The sequence below is a fragment of the Coregonus clupeaformis genome, unplaced genomic scaffold (assembly GCF_020615455.1).
Source record: "Coregonus clupeaformis isolate EN_2021a unplaced genomic scaffold, ASM2061545v1 scaf0534, whole genome shotgun sequence".
Lineage (NCBI taxonomy): Eukaryota > Metazoa > Chordata > Actinopteri > Salmoniformes > Salmonidae > Coregonus > Coregonus clupeaformis.
In genome coordinates, this window is record NW_025533989.1 from 250,001 (window position 1) to 272,628 (window position 22,628).

A 22,628-nucleotide genomic window follows, 5' to 3' on the forward strand; every position below is an offset into this window, starting at 1 on the left:
AACACCATAGCCAAAAGGCCAGGCTTTTCTGCAATCATCACCACAAACACACAACCTACATATCACCATTCAATTAGGGAAGGGGTGGTGGGGTTGGAGATATATATACACACACATATATATATATATATATATATTATGCAAGAGAGAAAAAACATATGGGGGATTGGAAGTGATGCAGACAATTACATTGATGGAAGTTACAATCTATCTGCAATACTAAAGCTGATCTACCCCCACAAAATAATGTATAATAATAATAATAATAATATCACCATCATCATGCTCTGGCCAGCTACTGGTGATAGCGTTGTAGATATCGCGCACACAAACACACACTTTCTAACTAGGGTAAGTCAATATCAGGCAATGAGAGGATTTCACTTTCCCATAACAAAGAGCACAGGTATTGATGGAGTGTGAAGAAATCCTAAACCTCTCTGGTATAAAATTGGTTTTAAAAACATAAAGGAGACATTGAAAAAGGCACAGAAAAGGTGACTCTCAAATGGAGATTGGGAGAGATTTCAGCTTTGTTTTTATCTCTCTGAGGCATAGCTGGCCATCGCAGCGCTTAGTGTGAAAACTAAGTTCCAGAAAAAACCACAGCCGTTTCCTCACAGCTCTATGTGCAGACTGCACACACACAACAATACACGCACACGGTTTGACAACAACACACATGCAATATTTATTGGTTTGCTTCATTGCTTATTTGTGTGTGTGTTTTTTTTTTCAGCCGCAATCTTTACATAGGCCTAGTGTGACCTCCACAAGCACCAGCTAAGAAAATGAGCGGAAATAACCAGAAAAGGAGGGAACACACTCAGCATATCAGAGGTCCAAAACCAATTTAGGCCAGTGAAGTAGAGGTAGTCTGTCTGGCCCATCATATCCTCATTTACACTTGTTTATTCAGAAAGAGGTGTGTGTCTGTGTCCGCCTGTCTGTCCTTCAGCCAGCTGGGTTCACTTCCTGGCCTCAGAGGCCCAACGCGATTAAAAATAGCCAGGTGTCAATCAAAACTAGACGACCCCAAGAGTGCTAGCTAGTCTACGTCGAGACAGACATAAAAATGTCTCTTTTTTTTTCTTCTTTTTTTTGTCTGGACGAGTGCAGCAAAATAGGATAACCCCGGACACTGAATGGAGGCAGGAAGTGAGCTGGAAGAAAGGAAATGACAGAAGAAAAAAAAGATGTTTGGTCCGTTGGTGACATTTCCCCCCTCTTCAGAGACGAGGCCAATAGAGGAAAAGGAAACTGTCCAAACTGGGGTCTCTGTTTTTCCCTCCCTCACTCTCTCGCTTCCTCCCTCCTCCTCACTACAACTGGTTCAGTCTGCAGTACATTCTGCTTTTGGGAGTTCATCTACACAGAGACAATTCCCAGCAAGACAGTGTTGATGTTCTTCAGTCTATATACAGTTAATTAAGACAGGGAAATAAAATAAAAGTGTTGGAATGTATACAGCTGGAGACAATGCATTGACCAAGCAGTACTGCTTAGTGCACACTGGGAATCAATGTAACATCCCACAGAGGAAGCAAAGGATTCTGACTGTCTGTGTGTGTGTGTGTGTGTGTGTGTGTGTGTGTGTGTGTGTCGGTGTGTGTGCTTACATTTTACATTTTAGTCATTTAGCAGACACTCTTATCCAGAGCGACTTACAGGAGCAATTATGGTTAAGTGCCTTGCTTAAGGGCAAAGACAGATTTTTCACCTAGTCGGCTCGGGGATTAGAACCAGCGACCTTTCGGTTACTGGCACAACGCTCTTACCCACTAAGCCACCTGCCGCCCACTAAGCTACATGTACGTGTGTGTGTTATTCCGTAAATGTAATTGCCTTGAGTGGACCTGCCAATATTCTTGGCAAGCAGAGGGTAGCACCACCACAGGTCACTAGCCTATGTACTTCCATTTTAACACTACTGGTCAAGCCAAACGGTAGTTCCATATAAAAATACTCAGGCCTTTATAATAACAGGAAGTCCTGACTCTCTCTTTTCCAACAGGAAGTGAGAGTGAGGTCACCACAGTTTCTCCGGCCAAAACTCCCACCTGGACCTAGTAAGGATTTCTCTTTCATGTAGCCTACCTACTGTACTAGGAAGTGTATAAACTGTGGACCTAGTGGGGCGGAAGGGTCGCCAGGATGAAGACGATGACAGTCATTTATGTACAACAGTTCAATAAGTCACTAGTGTCACTGTGTGATTGATGACTGGTGTGGCTGTACTTCCCCCCCACCTCAGAGCGCATGGCAGGCTGAATTACGTTCTGAAAAACCACACAAACACAGGCATGACATGCACACACACACACACACACACACACACACAAAGGTCACCACTGGGTTTGGTACCAGAAGATCAATGCTGGGCTTTGGTACGAGAACTTCCTCATGCTTTTAGAGGTTCAATAGGAAGCAGAGAAGTTAGGGTCCTCGTTAAAAACACACAGACGCACAGAGCATCAGAGTCAGTAGGAGAGAGTTCAGAGGGGACATCAGAGAAATGTACTAACACACCGCATTGAATCATACCGGACTCTCCAGAGCAACACTTTTTCCCCAGATGAATGAACACCAAGGGTGAGGGACCTACACCAGACATCTAGCTAGGCTATTATCTGTGAGTGTGTGGGGTAGACTGGTGAAGCTCAGAAAAGTCAAAATGAGGTTGGACAACATTGTTACGTCAGTGACAGTGAGGCCTCCACTCTCCAAATCCTCACCAGCTCTGATGACAGTACCTGCCCATCTCTTAAGAAATAATCAAACATTATTCCTGCTGGTATTGTACTGGACAACAGACACAGGACAACACCGAGTGTGACTGTCTGTATTGGCCTACATCCTGAGGACTCCTAATCAAAGGTCATCCTAATGGTCAGGGTGCGTGGTATTGATTGGTGTCCCCTCCCCTCTGCTCTGTACCTCTGACGACAGCTTCATATAGACAATAGGTATTGTCAATAGGGTGCATATTCAGACGCTGGCAGTGTCTATGTATAGAGCATCAGTAAGCGAAAGCCACACACACACACACACACACACACACACACACACACACACACACACACACACACACAGACAGACAGACAGACAAGACAGGCAGGCAGGACAGGCAGACAGGACAGGTTGAAAGGACGGGCAGGCAGACAGGACAGGGAGACAAGACACAGGCGGACAGGACAGGGAGACAAGACACAGGCGGACAGGACAGGGAGACAAGACACAGGCGGACAGGACAGGGAGACAAGACACAGGCGGACAGGACAGGGAGACAAGACACAGGCGGACAGGACAGGGAGACAAGACACAGGCGGACAGGACAGGGAGACAAGACACAGGCGGACAGGACAGGGAGACAAGACACAGGCGGACAGGACAGGGAGACCGACAGATCGGGAGATGAGTGAGTGAGTGTGAACCCTGTCTGCCATTCATATCAGGGTGTGTTAAGACAGCTCTGACTGAAGGCTCTAAAAGCCTAATGGAACAAATACACAGCAATGGCTCGGGGTTCAAAAGATACCAAAATAAACTCCTCCACCACCTCCTCCTCCTCCTCCCACCCCCGCCTTCATGCGCAGGCCCCACACACACACACACACACACACACATCTGCCACCACCCCCTATTCCCCAATGGTCTTGCATAGACAAAGAAATACAGAGGACTTCAAAAGGTCAAGAGTCATAGTGTGACCTCTTAGGTCAACTCCAGTGTGTGTCAGGGGGCGCGGCTTGTTTATGGCTGAAAATGAAGCTACAAGATGACTGATTATCATACAACGATATGCATGACTGACAGCTGGCTGAAACACGCATCTAGCTCACCTAAATGCGCACACACACACACACAACGGGGTTACCGTTAGGAAAATTTGGCATTTTAAATGTATCTGACATTTGAGAAATGTACCGGACCCATATGCATTGGATGTGTAACCTGATTACGGCGTCCACCCATGGTGCTCAGAATGACAGAAATCACATTTATTAACAGAACATGCAAGTCGAGAACGCAATGGTGTGCGGTCCTTCTTACTGAATTCTGATGTGCACATAGATGTCAGAATAACTGTCCACATTTACTTTTCCTCAGCCAAAAAGACGAGTAACGAACAGCAAATTCCCTAGCCTATATCAATCTATTATCCCCCATAGCAGAAAAGTTTACCTACACTGCATTCGGAAAGTATTCAGACCCTTTGACTATTTCCACATTTTGTTATGTTATAGCCTTATTCTAAAATGGATTAAACTGAAATATCACATTTATATAAGTATTCAGACCCTTTACTCAGTACTTTGTTGAAGCACCTTTGGCAGCAATTACAGCATTGAGTCTTCTTGGGTATGACACTACAAGCTTGGCACATCTGTATTTGGGGACTTTCTCCCATTCTTCTCTGCAGATCCTCTCAAGCTCTGTCAGGTTGGATGGGGAGCGTCGCTGCACAGCTATTTTCAGCTCTCTCCAGAGATGTTCGATCAGGTTCATGTCCGGGCTCTGGCTGGGCCACTCAAGGACATTCAGAGACTTGTCCCGAAGCCACTCCTGCGTTGTCTTGGCTGTGTGCTTAGGGTCGTTGTCCTGTTGGAAGGTGAACCTTCGCCCCCGTCTGAGGTCCTGAGCGCTCTGAAGCAGGTTTTCATCAAGGATCTCTCTGTACTTTGCTCTGTTAATCTTTCCCTCGATCCTGACTAGTCTCCCAGTCCCTGCCGCTGAAAAACATCCCCACAGCATGATGCTGCCACCACCACAATTCACCGTAGGGATGGTGCCAGGTTTCCTCCAAACGTGTTGCTTAGCATTCAGGCCAAAGAGTTCAATCTTGGTTTCATCAGACCAGAGAATCTTGTTTCTCATGGTCAGAGAGTCTTTAGGTGCCTTTTGGCAAACTCCAAGTGGGCTGTCATGTGCCTTTTACTGAGGAGTGGATTCCGTCTGGCCACTCTACCATAAAGGCCTGATTGGTGGAGTGCTGCAGAGATGGTTGTCCTTCTGGTTGTCCTTCCTCTACAGAGGAACTCTGGAGCTCTGTCAGAGTAACCCTCGGGTTCTCGGTCACCTCCCTTACAAAGGCCTTCTCCCCCGATTGTCTCGGAGGTCAACGCACAATTCCTTCGACCTCATGGCTTGGTTTTTGCTCTGACATACACTGTCAACTGTGGGACCTTATATAGACAGGTGTGTACCTTTCCAATCAATTGAATTTACCACAGGTGGACTCCAATCATGTTGTAGAAATATCTCAAGGATGATCAATGGAAACAGGATGCACTTGAGCTCAATTTCGAGTCTCATAGCAAAAGGTCTGAATACTAATAAGGTATCTGTTTTAATTTTTTATAAATTTGCTAAAATGTTTAAAAACCTGTTTTTGTTTTGTCATAGGGTATTGTGTGTAAATTGATGAGTAAAAAATGTAATTTCATAAATTTTTGAATAAAGCTGTAACGTAACAAAATGTGGAAAAAGTCAAGGGGTCTGAATACTTTCCGAAGGCACTGTATTCTATTGGTCAGCTTGTCGAGAAAGAAATAGCCTATTCCAAACAGACTCTGGGACAGTTGTGGGAAGATGAATACAACCAGGCTACATAAAGTGAGACTTTGTCCTCATGTTTCTTGGCTATTTCCATTGTTTTGTTCATAACCTCAGTTGTTTTTCAACGTTAGTTTGAGTCTGCTGCTTCAACGGATAGCGAAGAGACGCCTTTGCTTAGGGTGCGTTCGTAAATTCACTCTGGCGATCTACTCCGATTTCAGAGCACTCTCGTCTGAGTGTGCCAGAGTGCAGAATAACTGATGAATTTATGAACGCGCAACTCCCGTTGGGGTTGTGCAGGGGAGAACAACACTAAGGGGGATTAGAGGTGTCTGATTTCAATACCTGAGGGCGGATAGGCTCTCTCCCTCTCTGTCCCTCTCTCTACACAACCCTGTAATTACCCGAACGCTCACTCACACCTCTCACTCGTACCTTTGTGTAGGCAAAGAGAAGTCTACAGCTAGAGTTGATGGTTGAACCATGTGGTTATTTTATCATTCTGAGTTGTTGGTAAGTCGCTCTGGATAACAATGCCTTGAGACAGCGGGAGGGAGAAAGTAGAGATTTAGAAGAAGCTGACAGCACTGGCTACATTTACATCCTATTGCCAAATACCAGCATCATGATGTCACACTGAATTTAAAAACACACACACATCCCATAATCAACAGCTAGGTGCCAGTGTGTGATCTGTGGCACGGGGTACTATATTTGAACTGTGTGTGTGTGTGTGTGTGTGTGTGTGTGTGTGTGTGTGGGTGTGTGTGCGAGCGAGAGTGTGCGAGTCAGTGTGTGCAAGTGAGTGTGTACAGCCCCTCTCTCTCTGAGCTTGGCATCAGTGCAGGCATCATGTGCCACCCAGCATGCCAAGCATCACATCACTGCCTGGGGAGCGAGCTCAGGGATGACTCAATACAAACATTCTCACAACCTTTCCTGTTAGACACCATCCATCCCTAAACAAAAAAAAAAAGAGGATTAAACACTACCGCAGGAGAGAGACAGGAGAGGATGGAGAGAGAGAGAGCGAAGGAGAGAGAGCGAAGGAGAGAGAGAGAGCGAAGGAGAGAGAGACTGAGGAGAGGATGGAGAGAGAGAGAGCAAAGGAGAGAGAGACTGAGGAGAGGATGGAGAGAGAGAGAGACTGAGGAGAGGATGGAGAGAGAGAGAGCGAAGGAGAGAGAGACTGAGGAGAGGATGAAGAGAGAGAGAGAGAGAGAGCGAAGAAGAGAGAGACTGAGGAGAGGATGGAGAGAGAGAGAGCGAAGGAGAGAGAGACTGAGGAGAGATAAAATAAAATAAAAGGTTGGTGCGCTTCGTGACCCTGAAACACTACACAAAATAAACTGTATTTCTGTAAAATAAAAATACATTGCCTGGTTGATTGATTGATTAGTAGTCAGTTAAAGAAAAGGGAGATTGATTACTTGATTGATTGATTGATTTAGTGCTTGTCTGCACTAAAGATGTGGAAACGTTCCCCTTTTCCTTGAAAGAGGCAGAGTAGGAGAGTTCAACTTGGAACTCACTCACTGACTGGGCCCAGATGGCTGATGGCTGCTCTGGGATGCCCCTCTAAGGAATAACGGGCGGGGTTAGGCAGGGGGGGGTTGTGTGTGTGTGTGGTTCTGGTTGGGTCGCCTGAGGCTAAGCACTGAGAGCACACACACGGTTGGTTCTGGCTGGGTCCACACAGCACCAGCTTTGACATGGGAGAGTTTAATGACAGAGAGAGGAAACCAGAGAAAGGACTCCCTCTTTCTTTCCTTCCGTCTGTATTTTGTTCCCTCTGACCGCCTTGCAACATCAAGCGGGCCGTCACTGCGCCATATGGAGCTCTATAGGGAGACCTTTAACTGTTGGCCTCCCGCCTGAAACACTCTGCCAAATACACAAGCATACAGAGGCGCGCACTCGCACACACACACACACACACACACACAGCTTAAAACCACAGCGAAATAAGAATCCAGTTAAATCAATGCGATGGGTAAAAAAAAGCAGCAGGTCCAAGCAGTACAGAGATTGGAGCGGAAAATAACCATCTATCAAACAGAAAGTACAGAAGCGATGACTCCACCACGCAGTCAAGTGTTGTGTGTCTGTGGTGTGTCTGATTCACTGGAAGTGGACCTGGAGATACACTTCAGTCACTCTTGATCTGCAAACAGAGCCTCCTCGCCACACTGGCTGTGGCTTTGTTTTAGATAACGGGGCTGATGTAAATTTGACAGGGTTTCTGTAGTCTTCCGTGGTGCAACAAACCACCAAAATATGATATCATCATTCCCCCTTCACGACACACACACACACACACACACCAGGGTTTTTCGTCAGGAAAATTTGGCACCGGACAAGTCATTTCATTTATCGGACATGAGAAATGTACAGGTCATCCATATGCATTGGGTGCGTAACCCATTATGGCTTCCACCCACGCAGACAGCGCCTTCGATAAGTGAGGAATATTGGTCAAATGAGCCACATTTACGTGTCCTTAAAAAAAAAAAAAAACTCTAGCTAATTACAAAAACACTATTCCTTGTGTTTCGAGCTTTAGCATACGGAAAACTTTATTGCCTATTGTTTTATTAGTTCTTACTTTCCTAAAACAATAATTGTCCACCTCACAGTTCAGCAGCCAGATTTGAGCACTAAATGCATCAAGGAACTGCATGCATAGGCCTATAGGCTTCAGGCGTCCACTGTACGCGGTATATATATAACAAAAATATAAACGCAACATGTAAAGTTTTGGTCCCATGTTTCATGAGGTGAAATGTTTCATATGCACAAAATGCTTATTTCTGTGAAATGTTTCTCCTTTGCCAAGATAATCCATCCACCTGACAGATGTGGCATGTCAGGAAGCTGATTAAACAGCATTATCATTACACAGGTGAACCTTGTGTTGGGGACAATAAAAGGCCACTCTAAAATGTGCAGTTTTGTCACACAACACAATGCCACAGAAGTCTCAAGTCGAGGGAGCATGCAATTGGCATGCTGACTGCAGGAATGTCCACCAGAGCTGTTGCCAGATAATTTCATGTTAATTTCTCTACCATAAGCAATGTCGTTTTAGAGAATTTGGCAATACATCCAACCGGCTTCACAACCGCAGACCACGTGTAACCACACCAGCCCAGGACCTCCACATCCGGCTTCTTCACCTGCGTGATTGTCTGAGACCAGCCACCTGGACAGCTGATGAAACTGAGGACTGTTTCTGTCAGTAATAAAGCCCTTTTGTGTGGAAAAATTCATTATGATTGGCTAGACCTGGCTCCCCAGTGGGTGGGCCTATGCCCTCCCAGGCCCACCCATGGCTGCGCCCCTGCCCAGTGATGTGAAACCCATAGATTAGGGCCTAATGAATATATTTCAATTGACTCATTTCCTTATATGAACTGTAACTCAGTAAAATCTTTGAAATTGTTGCATGTTGCGTTTATCTTTTTGTTCAGAATATAAAAAGGAAGCGATTACGCCTATCACCAGAGAGAGAGAGAGAGTGAGATAGAGATATGCCGGTGGCATGCTACGACACAAATGTCTTTATACTTGTCAGATAGGCTACTACTCCTATGCAGATATAGGCGTACAGAAGGAGGCTAATTCGTACATTTTCAATTAGAATATTTTTTATAAAGATAAGTATTATATTGTTAGATTAAAGGGGTGACTCTGGTAGGCCTAAAACACTCTTCCTCACCTCAAGTTCAACTGTCGGAGTCAGTTGGTGCGCACTGCCTTCATATCATAGGCCTGCAGTATAATAGGCTAACAGGCCACACCACACCAAACCTTAAAACGTTTCTAACCTTTATTAGGTAAGTCAAGCCATTGAGGGAAAATACAAGCAGAATATTACATTGTGGCAAACACAACATTACAGTTGGAACTTAATTTGGCCAAAGAAAATGCTCAACAGAATGGAACAAAACACTTGTGAACTGGTTTAAACCTTCACAAAATGTTTTGAACAGGCTATATTGCAGCATTTACCAAGAAAGGCTAGTGCCTACCGTACCCAACAAATGACAGCAGTAGGCAAATTATATATTTTCTTTTAAAACAGGCCTACTAATAACTTTACATCAACTAAATACGGAGCACACAATTAAAAAGACAGATTGAACTTAATTTAGCCAACGAAAATGTCTCAACAGAATGAAACAAAACACGTTTCGCATATTTAAAGAACTGGTTTGGATTAATAAATAGGCCTACAATAACAAATGATTATAAATACAAAAAAAAATGAATAAAGTTTTGCATCCTACCTGAATAGCGAGTTGCACAATAGCCTGCATTAGGCCACGCCAACATTCTTCTCGTATTTGTCCACTACAATATTACAACTTTTCCATACGGAGGACATTCCCCTTGTAGCAGGGCTCCAGACTAACATTTTCCCCTGGTGGCACTACGTTTTTCAGTTGGTGGCACCAGCCCATTAATTAGTCGCACCAATTCATCACGCAAGATAAATAATTAGAAGCCCTATCATCTCATAAAGTCTACTACTGAGATGGTATTGAAAAAATAAGTTGTTTCATTATCTTGTGATTCGAAATAGTTTAATGTGCAACCTAATCCAGTGATTGTCATGTATTTTGGGTAGAAAATAATCCTATTGTTATTATATTTGACTGTTCCAGAATTCGATTTTTTAGAGTTTAGAGTTGAGAAATAGTTTACCTACAGAAAGCTGAGAACCTCCTCTCTCCACCTGTGACAACAGGGTAGCTGTGTTTTCCCAGCAATTGGATTTAAAATGTTAAACAATCAGAATACTTTTCTTTCTCCCTGAGCATTTTCCCCCCTGGGAAAGGAGAGTGATAGTGGCTGGATCAACACAGCAGTAGGCCCCAGACAAACAAGTGCAGGGGCAGGCAGGCAGACACGTTCATTACATTAATCATGAGGATAATATACTTTACCGTTTGACCAAATCATGGTTTTAGCATGCTAAAGAAAATGGACGTTTTTAGTGAGGTGAATGAATGTGCAGCCCGCACTGGTGCGACCAATAAAATGTTTTGGTCGCACAGCCAAGTCAAAGGGTCGCAAAATGTGACTAAATGGTCGCCGTCTGGAGCCCTGCCATCTATAGGCATACTCTCCTACTTTACATTTTTTGTCATTTAGCAGACGCTCTTATCCAGAGCAACTTACAGTTAGTGAGTGCATAATATATATATATTTTTTCATACTACTTATATTTTTACTTCAATGAAAAAGGCCTCCCTCTTTACAATCAACAGTAGCATAGGCCAAGGCTCCTCTCTCACCATCTCTCTCTCTTCAGCAGCAGGGCAGCCTTGGAACATTTGGCCAGCTCCAATTGTATTTATCAGCTTTTCATTTATTTTAAAAATCGGCAATTACTGGCTAATGGAAACCTTGACAAACACGTCAGTGAACCAATTCTCTGGTCATTCATCCACTTCACTAACCACTGCACCAAAAACTGTCCCCCGTTTTTAGAGAGAGCGAGAGATGGGGGGAGAGAGACGGAGAAAGAGAGACAAGGGAGAGCGAGAGAGAAGTCAGACATGAGAAACCACAGCGCCCTTTAACCCACATGTTGTGTGATCCTCAGCAGACTGCGAAGTCTGTGTGTGTGTGTGTGTGTTTGTTGCGCACAGAGTTTTTTCACCTCCGGCCCACTGTCTGGTTTCTGTGTTGTTGTCATGTTAGAAGTAAAAAAAAAAAAAAGAATAAAAGGTTTCTGCTACCCTGTTCCTCTTTTTCACGTCTCTGTCTGGACTGATATGGTGTGATGCAGTGTATTAAAGTCTCTGTCTGGACTGATATGGTGTGATGTAGTGTTTTAAAACGGAAGGGGAAGCCCCTCCGTTCTAAACCCAACTCATGTCTGTCGCTGACCAGCAAAGAGACAGAGTCTTTGTGTCACCTACCTTCTTTTTCATAGATCCCTGCTTCTCCTCCCTCTATCTCTCTAAGTCTTTCTGTCTCTCCCCCCCTCCATCCCTCTCTCAGCAGAGGGAGGCAGCCTCTCGTTCTCCCTGGATGCAATCGTCACTTGCAAGGGCACCGTGGCAGTGGAGCCCCTGGGGCCACACAAAGGCAGTGCCAGGTTGTGTGTGTGTGTGTGTGTGTGTGTGTACCTGTGTCTGTGTGTCTGGCCCTTGCCAGTCTCCATGGTGCCACAGGCTAATATTAGCCTCTGACAGAGGAGGGTGACAGAGGGAGCAGAAGGGTGACAGAGGGAGCAGGAAGAGGGTGAATGCCAGGGCTGGTGAAAGACAGAATGGTTAACTAGGATAACTAGGCGGTGAAATAAAATGGTTAACTAGGATAACTAGGCTGTGAAAGACAGAATGGTTAACTAGGCTGTGAAAGACAGAATGGTTAACTATGCTGTGAAAGACAGAATGGTTAACTAGGCTGTGAAAGACAGAATGGTTAACTAGGCTCACTAGGTGGTTGACTGGTTGTAGTAGGTTCTCAATATTTTCCTAGCTCTTAGCCATGGTTGTGTTGCAGACATAGAAATGGAATGTAGGGCTAATTTTGTGGTTGTGGTGGTGGTGGCAGCATCCTAGCATGGTTTGGATAATGATGATATCATAGCTGGTGTAGGCTATACCAACAGGTCTCTGAAATGGTTCATCCGTCTCTGTAAATGGTTCTTCCGTCTCTGTGAGGAGGTTTCTTGCCAATTGCCACTCCTTGTTCCTCAGATGGGAGAGCGTGGCAGTTGGGGATGCTGACGGTGATGGGAGAGCGTGGCAGTTGGGGATGCTGACGGTGATGGGAGAGCGTGGCAGTTGGGGATGCTGACGGTGATGGGAGAGCGTGGCAGTTGGGGATGCTGACGGTGATGGGGGTGCTGACGGTGATGGGAGAGCGTGGCAGTTGGGGATGCTGACGGTGATGGGAGAGCGTGGCAGTTGGGGATGCTGACGGTGATGGGAGAGCGTGGCAGTTGGGGATGCTGACGGTGATGGGGGTGCTGACGGTGATGGGAGAGCGTGGCAGTTGGGGATGCTGACGGTGATGGGAGAGCGTGGCAGTTGGGGATGCTGACGGTGATGGGAGAGCGTGGCAGTTGGGGATGCTGACGGTGATGGGAGAGCGTGGCAGTTGGGGATGCTGACGGTGATGGGAGAGCGTGGCAGTTGGGGATGCTGACGGTGATGGGAGAGCGTGGCAGTTGGGGATGCTGACGGTGATGGGAGAGCGTGGCAGTTGGGGATGCTGACGGTGATGGGGATGCTGACGGTGATGGGAGAGCGTGGCAGTTGGGGATGCTGACGGTGATGGGGGTTTCCCTCATGTGAACTCTTTGGCCTAGTAAAGGAAACAGACTTCCAAAAGGCTAAAGTTGCCTCCAGTCCGGATTCAAAAACATCAGTCTGAGAAGAGCCAGACCTTTGACTGACTAAAGAGTCTGGTGGTTAGTCAACTATCAAACAATCTAAAAATCCAATGAGGTCCAAAAACAACACATTCAACAAGCCATTTTTCCAAGGCCAAAAACATTACAGAACAAAGGATTTCTTTCTAAACAGATGTTCTCCTGCTAGGGTCTCTTGGTAACGTTAAGCATATTATTAATGTCTAATAAACCAGCGCTTGGCAGAACTCTTTCCCCTATTAAAAGAATACGTATCCAAAAACAAATCCCCTTTTCTCACCCGGGGAGTCCCGCCCCCACTCTTTTCACAAGAAAGAAACTGCAGCAGGAATGAAATAAATTAAAAATTAAAAACTGTCAATACCATTCAAGCTGTATCAAACACTTTTTTTTCTACTGTGTGTGCTGTAAAAGATTGCAAAACATGGCATGATTCTGGGATGGTTGGAGAGGAGGTTGAATTAAATCAAAACGAGCAACAGCCAGACAGGGGGATCAATTCATGTTTTCTGAATGAAACATCCTGAAATGTAACGGTGGGGCAGAAAACGCTGACGCCTGTAGAAACACGGCTGGTTCCCTTGGCGATGCTGAAACTCGCTAGGCTTGAGGAGAGAGAGCACCGCAAAACAGTACTTTCTGTGCTCTCTCTTTCCCTCTCTCCTCTCTCTCTCTCTCTCTCTCTCTCTCTCTCGCGCCTCGTAGAGAAAATTAGCAAGGCCAACAACAACAGGGAACTTGGGCTTCGTTCAACCATGATGCGAGGGTGTTTTCAAAACCACACTGGCTTATTTGCGTCGAGAATTCTTCTTATCTTGTCCTTCTTGAAACAATAAATGCGTTTTGAGCCCCAGAGATAAAGTCGGAACTCATGCAGAGCTCACGCAAGCAAATACTGCATTCTCACTTGGGTAAAGAGAGGGGGGCTCTTTCTTCCTACAAAGAATTAAATTCTTGCCTGGGTGACAGTTAGGGAATAACTTAAAACTCTGGTCCTCAGGCTTTTGGGAATAAGGAAATGCACCCCCAACAAGAAAAGGTTAATCAAACACACAAGGTCATTTCCATGTAAAAGGTCCCATTAGCATTCAACATGTGAAGTTAATTGGAGAATATCAAATTTGGTGTCAAATGAAAGCGAAGAGTGTATATTTTTCGAGCATGAAGGCAAGTTTTTAAACCTTTTTCAATCCTAAAAAATAGGAATACGCAAAGGCTTTGTTTTCTGGTCACACAGATTGAAAAGGGGTCTTAGAAAACATCTGCAGAAATGATTTGCCTTCTGTAAATTGAAGAAATATAGCCTAATGTCTAGTCATTCTGTTACAAGAAACCCACATATCTTTAAGATATTTTCGAATTCCTCTCCTTCATGAGGGAGGATTATGAAAGTTCACACAAGTAACAAGTAAAGATAGACCTTGCAATTACTTGGTGTTTTTACCGATAACAATTTTGTTTATGAATTATTAAGTGGTTAAAACGTGTCACTCTTACCAAATCGAGTCACCAAAGAATCTGTAACAGAATGACTGCAATTGAATTGGCCACAAAGGAAAATCATAGAAGTCACAAACCACAGTTGCAGTAGAGTACAGCACAGTAGAGCAGAGTAGAGTACAGCAGAGTAGAGTACAGCAGAGTAAAGTACAGCAGAGTACAGCAGAGTAGAGTACAGCAGAGTAGAGTACAGCAGAGTAGAGTACAGCAAAGAAAAGTAGATTTCAGTACAGTAGAGTTCATTACAGTAGAGTTCATTACAGTAAAGTTCAGTACAGTAGAGTTCATTACAGTAAAGTTCAGTACAGTAGAGCATACATGAGTAGAGTACAGCTTAATGTATTATAAACTGGGTGGTTTGAACCCTGAATGCTGATTGGCTGACAGCCGTGGTACATCAGACTGTATACCACGGGTATGACAAAACATTTATTTTAATTACGTTGGTAACCAGTTTATAATAGCAATAAGGCACCTCAGGGGTTTATGGTATATGGCGTTGCTTCGTGCCTAAGAACAGCCCTTAGCCGTGGTATATTGGCCATATACCACACCCCATCGTGCCTTATTGCTTAAATATACTCTACTGGACTGTCCTATACACTACTTTTCTTTACTGTACTGAACGCTTCTCTACAGTAATGTGTTGTGCTCTACTGTTGGTACAGATTTGGTCCGGTCTGGACCAACCAAATTTGGTCTTGTCCCAATATCAAACAATTACTCAGATCAAAATTGGATAAATAAAAAAAGCCTACGTGCAAATTGGCAACAACCTCATGTCCAAACCGATGCAGACATGAACATTTTGCCAAACTTTAATGAGACTTTTAATTACATAAATATAGGCTACAACGCCAGTCATGTTTGTCAAACATAATAAAATATAATCATATATGCCATTTAGCAGATGCTTTTATCCAAAGCGACTTACAGTCATGCATGCATACATTTTATGTATGAGTGGTCTCGGGAATTGAACCCACTATCCTAGCGTTGTAAGCGCAATGCTCTATCAACTGAGCTACAGAGGACCACAATAATGAAGGATAATTAACATTAACGTCTAAAGGCTTGATTCTGTCAACATACTCGAGGCACGGTTTGTTCAGATCAAAATGGTCACAAGACCGGAGAGTGAAGGACAATGCTTTGTTGTGCACCGCACATCACCCACCTTGAATCTGAGCGGAAGCGGTCAGCATTTTGAAACTATTTAACTGAAATGGTTTAAAACCTGGACGTTTTATGTCATTTTATGAAGCACGTCTTACCTTCTTTCAAAGTAGCCTAGCGTAGTCAAAATACGACCATAGAAATGTTGAGGGAGTTATTTAATAGACACTTAAATAGGGCCATTGAAACCAGCATTTTTCTCATGATCTATTGGTTTTCAAAATCAACTTTATTGTATTGTCCAGCAGCCAAAGGCATAATCCCAGTCATATTAGTAACCCATGCAAGTTGATGCATTTTTAGATCTCCCCTCTTTCTTCATTTCGAATGGATATTTTCATCTAGGTCACCGCTCGTGCATGCAGTGCGCTTTTGAGAACAGTGTTTTCCCGCGAATTGCATTTTGGCACATTTGCGCGTAGCCTTCAGCCATGTGCGCAGTGTTGCGTTTATAATATTAATAAATAAATATTATAAAGCTCAAAACGGTTGTTGCGTCAGTCTCATTGCTTGTATGTGCTGTGGTCGTATGAATTTAGGTTCTGTCATCCCAGAACTGTCCCAGTCTGTTTTGAAACGTAGACATATGTATCGTCCCAGGGACAACGGGACACCCTTCATTTCGAGCCCTTGCAGTAATTATTTTATAAAAGACATAAAAAGTATTTGGTTGCAATATTTTATAGGCTACCAAGTGTGGCCAACCATCATCCAGGAGAGCCTTTAAATGGACTTTGTTGTATTTTGAAACAGGCTTGAATATGCAGAGAAGTCAATAGACAGAGTGTAGACTACATTTCTGTCTGATTCTCTATGGTAAAAAAGATTACACATTTATAAAATTACACATTTATAATTATGCATTTCTGTATAGTTCAGATCAGGGACCAATGATGTCATTCTGTTACTGTCATTGTGTTACTGGGTATTGATCTACTTAACTTCACTTACTGTAGCTCAATACCCAAAATATATATATTTTTTTTAACTCAAGGTGTCATATCATAGCTGACACCCCATTCTTTCTGCAGACAATCTTAATTCAGAGTAGATATTTAACAGATTTGAGAAAACATGGTCACATAAAAAAAACAGAGGGAGATTTTACTGTCTTTCTGTTACCAAACTTTGCATCTGCACTGTTCCTCAAGTAAATGTGTTTTAGAAAACATTTCCGAGTGGCCTCCCGAGTGGCGCAGCGGTCTAAGGCAGTGCTAGAGGCGTCACTACAGACCCGGGTTCGATCCCAGGCTGTGTCGCAGCCGGCTGTGACCGGGAGACCCATGAGGCAGCGCACAATTGGCCCAGCGTCATCCGGGTTAGGGAAGGGTTTGGCCGGCATCGTGCTCTCGCGACTCCTTGTGGCGGGCCGGGTGCATGAACGCTGACTTCGGTCGCCAGTTGTACAGTGTTTCCTCAGACACATTGGTGTGGCTGGCTTCCGGGTTAAGCGAGCAGTGTATCAAGAAGCAGTGCGGCTAGGCAGGGAAGTGTTTCGGAGGACACATGGCTCTCTCCCGAGTCCATACAGGAGTTGCAGCGATGGGACAAGACTAACTACCAATTGGATATCACAAAATTGGGGAAAAAGTACCCAAAAATATATACATTTCTGTGGCAATTGTTAAAAGCAGACTTCAGCGTATATGGTTTGTTAAAACTTTGCAATCAATGGTTGCTGCTTGGCATACATTTTAAAGTGAGTGTCAGAGTCACTGCTACCATGGAATTGTCCATGACAAATAAAGAAAACCACTTGTCCTGTAAAAAATGGGAAACTAACGTATGAGATATCCGTGGCTTGGGCTTATTCACATTGAAAGACATCCTTGCCTCTTCCACACTCGCTAGCATGTGGCGGAGGGCCAAGAATGGGGAGTGCCAAGCCAAATGACTCAAAAAATATGCCTTCTCATCCCTTGCGTTTCCCTCAGAGAGAAAGAATAAGAAAGAAAGAACGAACAAGACTGAGCGTGGTAGGGAAGCACGTCAAAACTAGGCCTGTTGCAGTGACAGTATTACCGCCACACCAGCAGTCATGAGTCATGACCGCAGTCAAATTCCATGTGACCGTTGAGTCACGGTAATCTCCTCTTATGCACTCTGGACATGAGTTGGTAGTACTCAACTCACTAACGACCATCAGGACTCTAATGGCCTGGTACTCAGGGCTCTATTGGCCCTCTAATGGCCTGGTACTCAGGGCTCTATTGTCCCTCTAATGGCCTGGTACTCAGGGCTCTATTGTCCCTCTAAACACTCTTGACTTCAATGCAAATGCAATCGAAATTCACATCAAACACTTATCATCAAAACAGCATCATGCTTTTAAAACTCACCTCACTGTGATTGATCAATTTGAAGAAAGAAGTTCAACAGCAGGTTGAAACTGAGTGGAAAACATGGTCGTGTTGGATGTTGTTTCAAAGCCTAACAACAAAATGGAAATTTTCGCTTTCTAAGGTGATGATTAATTAATTAATGTAATTTAATTAATTCAAAACAATCATAAGCATATTGGAGTTTACGCATATATATAAGCCCCCCCAAAAAAAAAACGGAATTAATGACTGTGCCGTTATACAATACACAGCCTACAGCATCTTACACACGGCAGAACATTTAAAAAAAAATGATTTAAGTAGTCGTTGGTTCATAATTGGTCTAGCCTATACTCCAAAATTAAACACATTCTAGTACTGGCCTTTGAGTGTGGACTGTATTATAATGCATACTGGATGGACTGGTCACTTTATGCTACGCTCCAAACTTTATGTCCATGAGTCTGGGAGAGAATGTACAGGCCTAGGCCATGCTGTTGGTTCATTGATTGTGCAGGGCAGCTTATATTTGGTTTTAAATAGCCTAGTAATAGGACATTTTTTTTTATTTTCAGAATTAATAGGCTGACACATTACCTTTAGCTACAGAATATCTTACCAACCTGCGTTTCCATCTCCTCTCTCTCCTTCAATTCTTCATTGAGCGCGCAGAGAGAGGGGCTGTCAACAGTTTAATGTAATATGTTCCGTTGTGAAAACATGTCAGTATCGATGTTCCCGAACAGATTTCACTTCGCGTCCCAAATTAAGCACTGGGTAGCTGCAGGAACAGGATTGGAGAGCCCATTGCATATAGCGTTTGGGCGGAATATCACCTGTTGCGCAGCGAGAGGCTGCATGCTCCTCAAACAGTGGTTGATGCATGGAGTGAAATAACCGGAGAAGCAATTCGCTATTGGAGCGCACACGTATGACGTATTTTTTCCCCTGCCCATTTCATAAACGGGCCATTCTAAATCTAAACTAATTTTACATATTAGTAAAGACAAGATGAAATACAAAGTAGTCTGATGGATGAAAATATGATCACTTGATGAAAACAGCGTGTACAGCCTGAGGTATGGAACAGAGCGCGAGCTTTTTTTGCGACTTTCTCAAATCCTTAATAGCCTATAGTCGCATCATGCAGCTCATATACATTTTCACTTCTAAAGACATTCTAAGGTTTGTATCATTCACAACTAAAGTTGGCAAATAACTCTAAAATCTACCATATACGATGTGTTTCAAATGATCACTTTAACGCTCAAAATAGCCACTTCACATGCACACTCGCTCCGGAATGTGAAAAATATATTAAAAAGTTCATCTTACTATAAAATCATATAATATAAAATAATGGCACGGGACTTCTAAGCATATGTTGTCTGCTAAATGAACAAGCTTACAGCCAATGGCCAGATAGCATACAGTAGCACAGTAGGCCAACTCATATTCTGTTCTTCTGGGAAAAAAATTATATCATAATGTGTCTTTAGATCTACCAAAAATAAATAATGAATTTATTGTGATGGTTTATATTCAATTAATTTATTATACTTTTTTTTATTTTTTTTATGTAGATGTTCCAAAGGCGTGCATCAGCGGCTTGTATGCGTGGAGGCCTGGAGATGCTAAATGTGTTTATGTTAATTAACGTGACACCGGCAGTCTTTTATATGACAATAACCGGCTGACAAAATGTAATGACCGCCACAGCCCTAGTCATGACTCCAACAGGTTGAGTTCAACCTGGCTGGTCCACGGTGGGCAAAACATTAATAACATAGGCATTAGGCATCACACTGAAATGAAGCCACAGCCCCATTTCAAATCATCACAGCAACTTTGACAGAGTAAAAACTACAAGCGAGGCAAACTGCACGTTATTCATTGCCTTCCATGTTCAATAATCTGCACCCGACATTGGAGATGTTTCAGTGCATCTACTGAATGTGGGGCACTTCTCTTCAGTAAGACCATTTATAGCTCTCAGATCCCAATGTGACACACACATTGGCTTTTTACCAGTGTGTACCTCCTCCCTCATCCGATCCTTCAATGCCTCGGCTCAGGTAGAGGAGGGAGTGAGGCGGGGAGTGTGTGTGTGTGTGTGTGTGTGTGTGTGTGTGTGTGTCGGGAGGGATGAATCAGCGGACCCTTTTAACTGTACCCCAGCCATCCGCCACCAAAAAGGTCACTGCTTCCACATCTGCTCCTCTCTCTCTGAACCTCTCCTTTCATAATGGGGGAACGGGAAGAGGAGAGGACCCTGGAGACTGCTTCACACACACAGAGACCTCAACTCCTGTTTCAGAGAACTCGCACACCAAATACACGTACACACACACACACACACACACTCAGTGACTCACACATATGCTTAAACACAACACACTCCCTAACTAACCACAAACACGCAAATATGCACACACACACACCACCTCTGTCCCTCACAGGCAGGTTTAACGGTGTCATTACACGGGCGAAAAGAGGCACGGCTTTGACTCAACTAACTTGTCCCTCCGTACGCCTTTTCGGCAGAGGTAAAAGTGGGAGGACATGAAAAAAATAGACAAGTTAAATCAAATAGCGTTCCCCGGGGCCAAGCCGAGGCAGCATCGTCCACCGGGGCCAAGCCGAGGCAGCATTGTGTTGAAATAAATGATTCATGCTTTTATCATCCCAGGTGATGCCCAGAAGGCTCACTGGTATCAGCCTCACTGGTATCAGCCTCACTGGTATCAGGCACACTGGTATCAGGCTCACTGGTATCAGGCTCACTGGTATCAGGCTCACTGGTATCAGGCTCACTGGTATCAGGCTCACTTTCTGAGGGGGGAAGAAAGATTACACAGCAACCTTATCTTATTCCAGTTTTTCTAACATTCAGAGAGCTGTGTTGAGGAGATATGCTAGACCTAGGCTGCAGGTAAGCTGGTCTTATGTTCTGTGACAGCTCAAATATGATACTATTAAGGATAAACTGAGCTGAAAGAGTTCCGATATACACTACAACCATCTTAACTTAAGCAAGACTTTCAGTAAGCCCCTACAATGTGTTCATTTTTTACACATTTTGCTCACAAACTCAGACATAGGCTATAGCCTACTGCTTCAATTTTTCCAATAAGAACGCGTATGTTTTCCATTGGAAAAAAGTTGATACGGTGTGCGCTACTGAAAACAACCAGTTCAGACTTCCCTCTCATCTCTGCACTAGTGCCCTGCCTCAACCACAGCTCTCTGCCCTGCCAACTCTCTGAGAGGGGACCATGTCTGTCAGATCTGACCCTGAGTGGGGCTGTGGGCTCTCTCTCGCTATCCCTCTCTCTCTCGTCCCTAGCCTCCAGCCGTTGACATGCCCGGCCCACATGATAATAAAGACCCCTTATGGCATTCTAAACCCCCACCCCACCCACTCCCTCCCTCCCCCGCAGAAAAAAAGCACACAGCTTTAGCAAATATCATCTGGACAGGTGGCCAGCCACCCAGACCCGCCCCGCCTGCCCTCTCCAAACAGAAATCAGCTCAGGTCTGCTGGAAAGCCCCAAATGAGCACGCATTGTCACCCCTCGACCCCCCATCCCCCTCCCCACACACCTCCTCCAAAAAGCCCAGCTAATGTCTGTCACCCACTGAGCTGTCTGTGGGGATTACTGACTCCACAGTACAAAAAAGGCTTGTGTTTGGCTAATGTGCAAGCAAACCATTGAAATTACAGGACTGTTTTGGGAATGGGAGAGATATCCATAGACCAGATAGCTACTGTAGATCCTATTTTGCTAGTAGTTTATAATACATCATAGTAACATTAATACTAGTTCTTGCATCTTAACAGCATTGGAAACTTGGAAAGTTACACTACAGAGTACTAGACTTAAGGCAAGCTAAAATGACAATACTATTTCCCAGTCAATTATAAAGTCTAGTGACATATAGGCTAAATGGGGCGGCAGGTAGCTTAGTGGGTAAGAGCGTTGTGCCAGTAACCGAAAGGTCGCTGGTTCTAATCCCCGAGCCGACTAGGTGAAAAATCTGTCGATGTGCCCCTGAGCAAGGCACTTAACCCTAATTGCTCCTGTAAGTCGCTCTGGATAAGAAAATGTAAATGAAGCCCATTTCATTTATATTTTTTCTTAAAACAATTACCACGTCTCTTATCTCCGAATTGCAAAATTAGTTACAATCAAAGAAATTGGACAAAGCCCATGGAACTGACTAACATTCAGGAAGATAGCGAGTCTGAGGTGATCATTTATCTCGTCGCCTCCAGCAGCAAAAATATAGGGTATTTAGACAGATTAGTTAACTAGCTGCCTCTTTTAGTACTGCCTTTCAGAAATGTACGTAGCTTCAAACTAGTTAAATAACTACTGTAGCTATCTTATTAGAGCCCTCGCTATTTCATAAACCATCGAACCAACGTTGGACAGGGGCGTCACATTTCACGCATATTCTCGTTTACGGACCTATATAGAAAAAGGTACCAAATTTCAGGTGTACAAAGAAAAAAATATCCACAACGTGATGTTTTAGTTTTTTGACTTTCGGGTAGTTTCTAGGGAATTAGCGTTAGGTTATGCCCCTAGTTGCACTAAAAAATAAAAATAAAAATGTGTCTGCACCGCGCATGGAGAGGATATGGCATGGGACTGTTTTATAAACACCACTTTATA

At 44.0% G+C, this 22,628-nt stretch overlaps 1 protein-coding gene across 1 annotated transcript in view; it reads right to left on the reverse strand.

Annotated features, from left to right (window-relative positions):
* LOC121559008 (suppressor of hairless protein homolog) overlaps positions 1-22,628 on the reverse strand; it is a 100,063-nt gene that overhangs the window by 76,698 nt on the left and 737 nt on the right. The gene's annotated exons all lie outside the window — the stretch shown is intronic.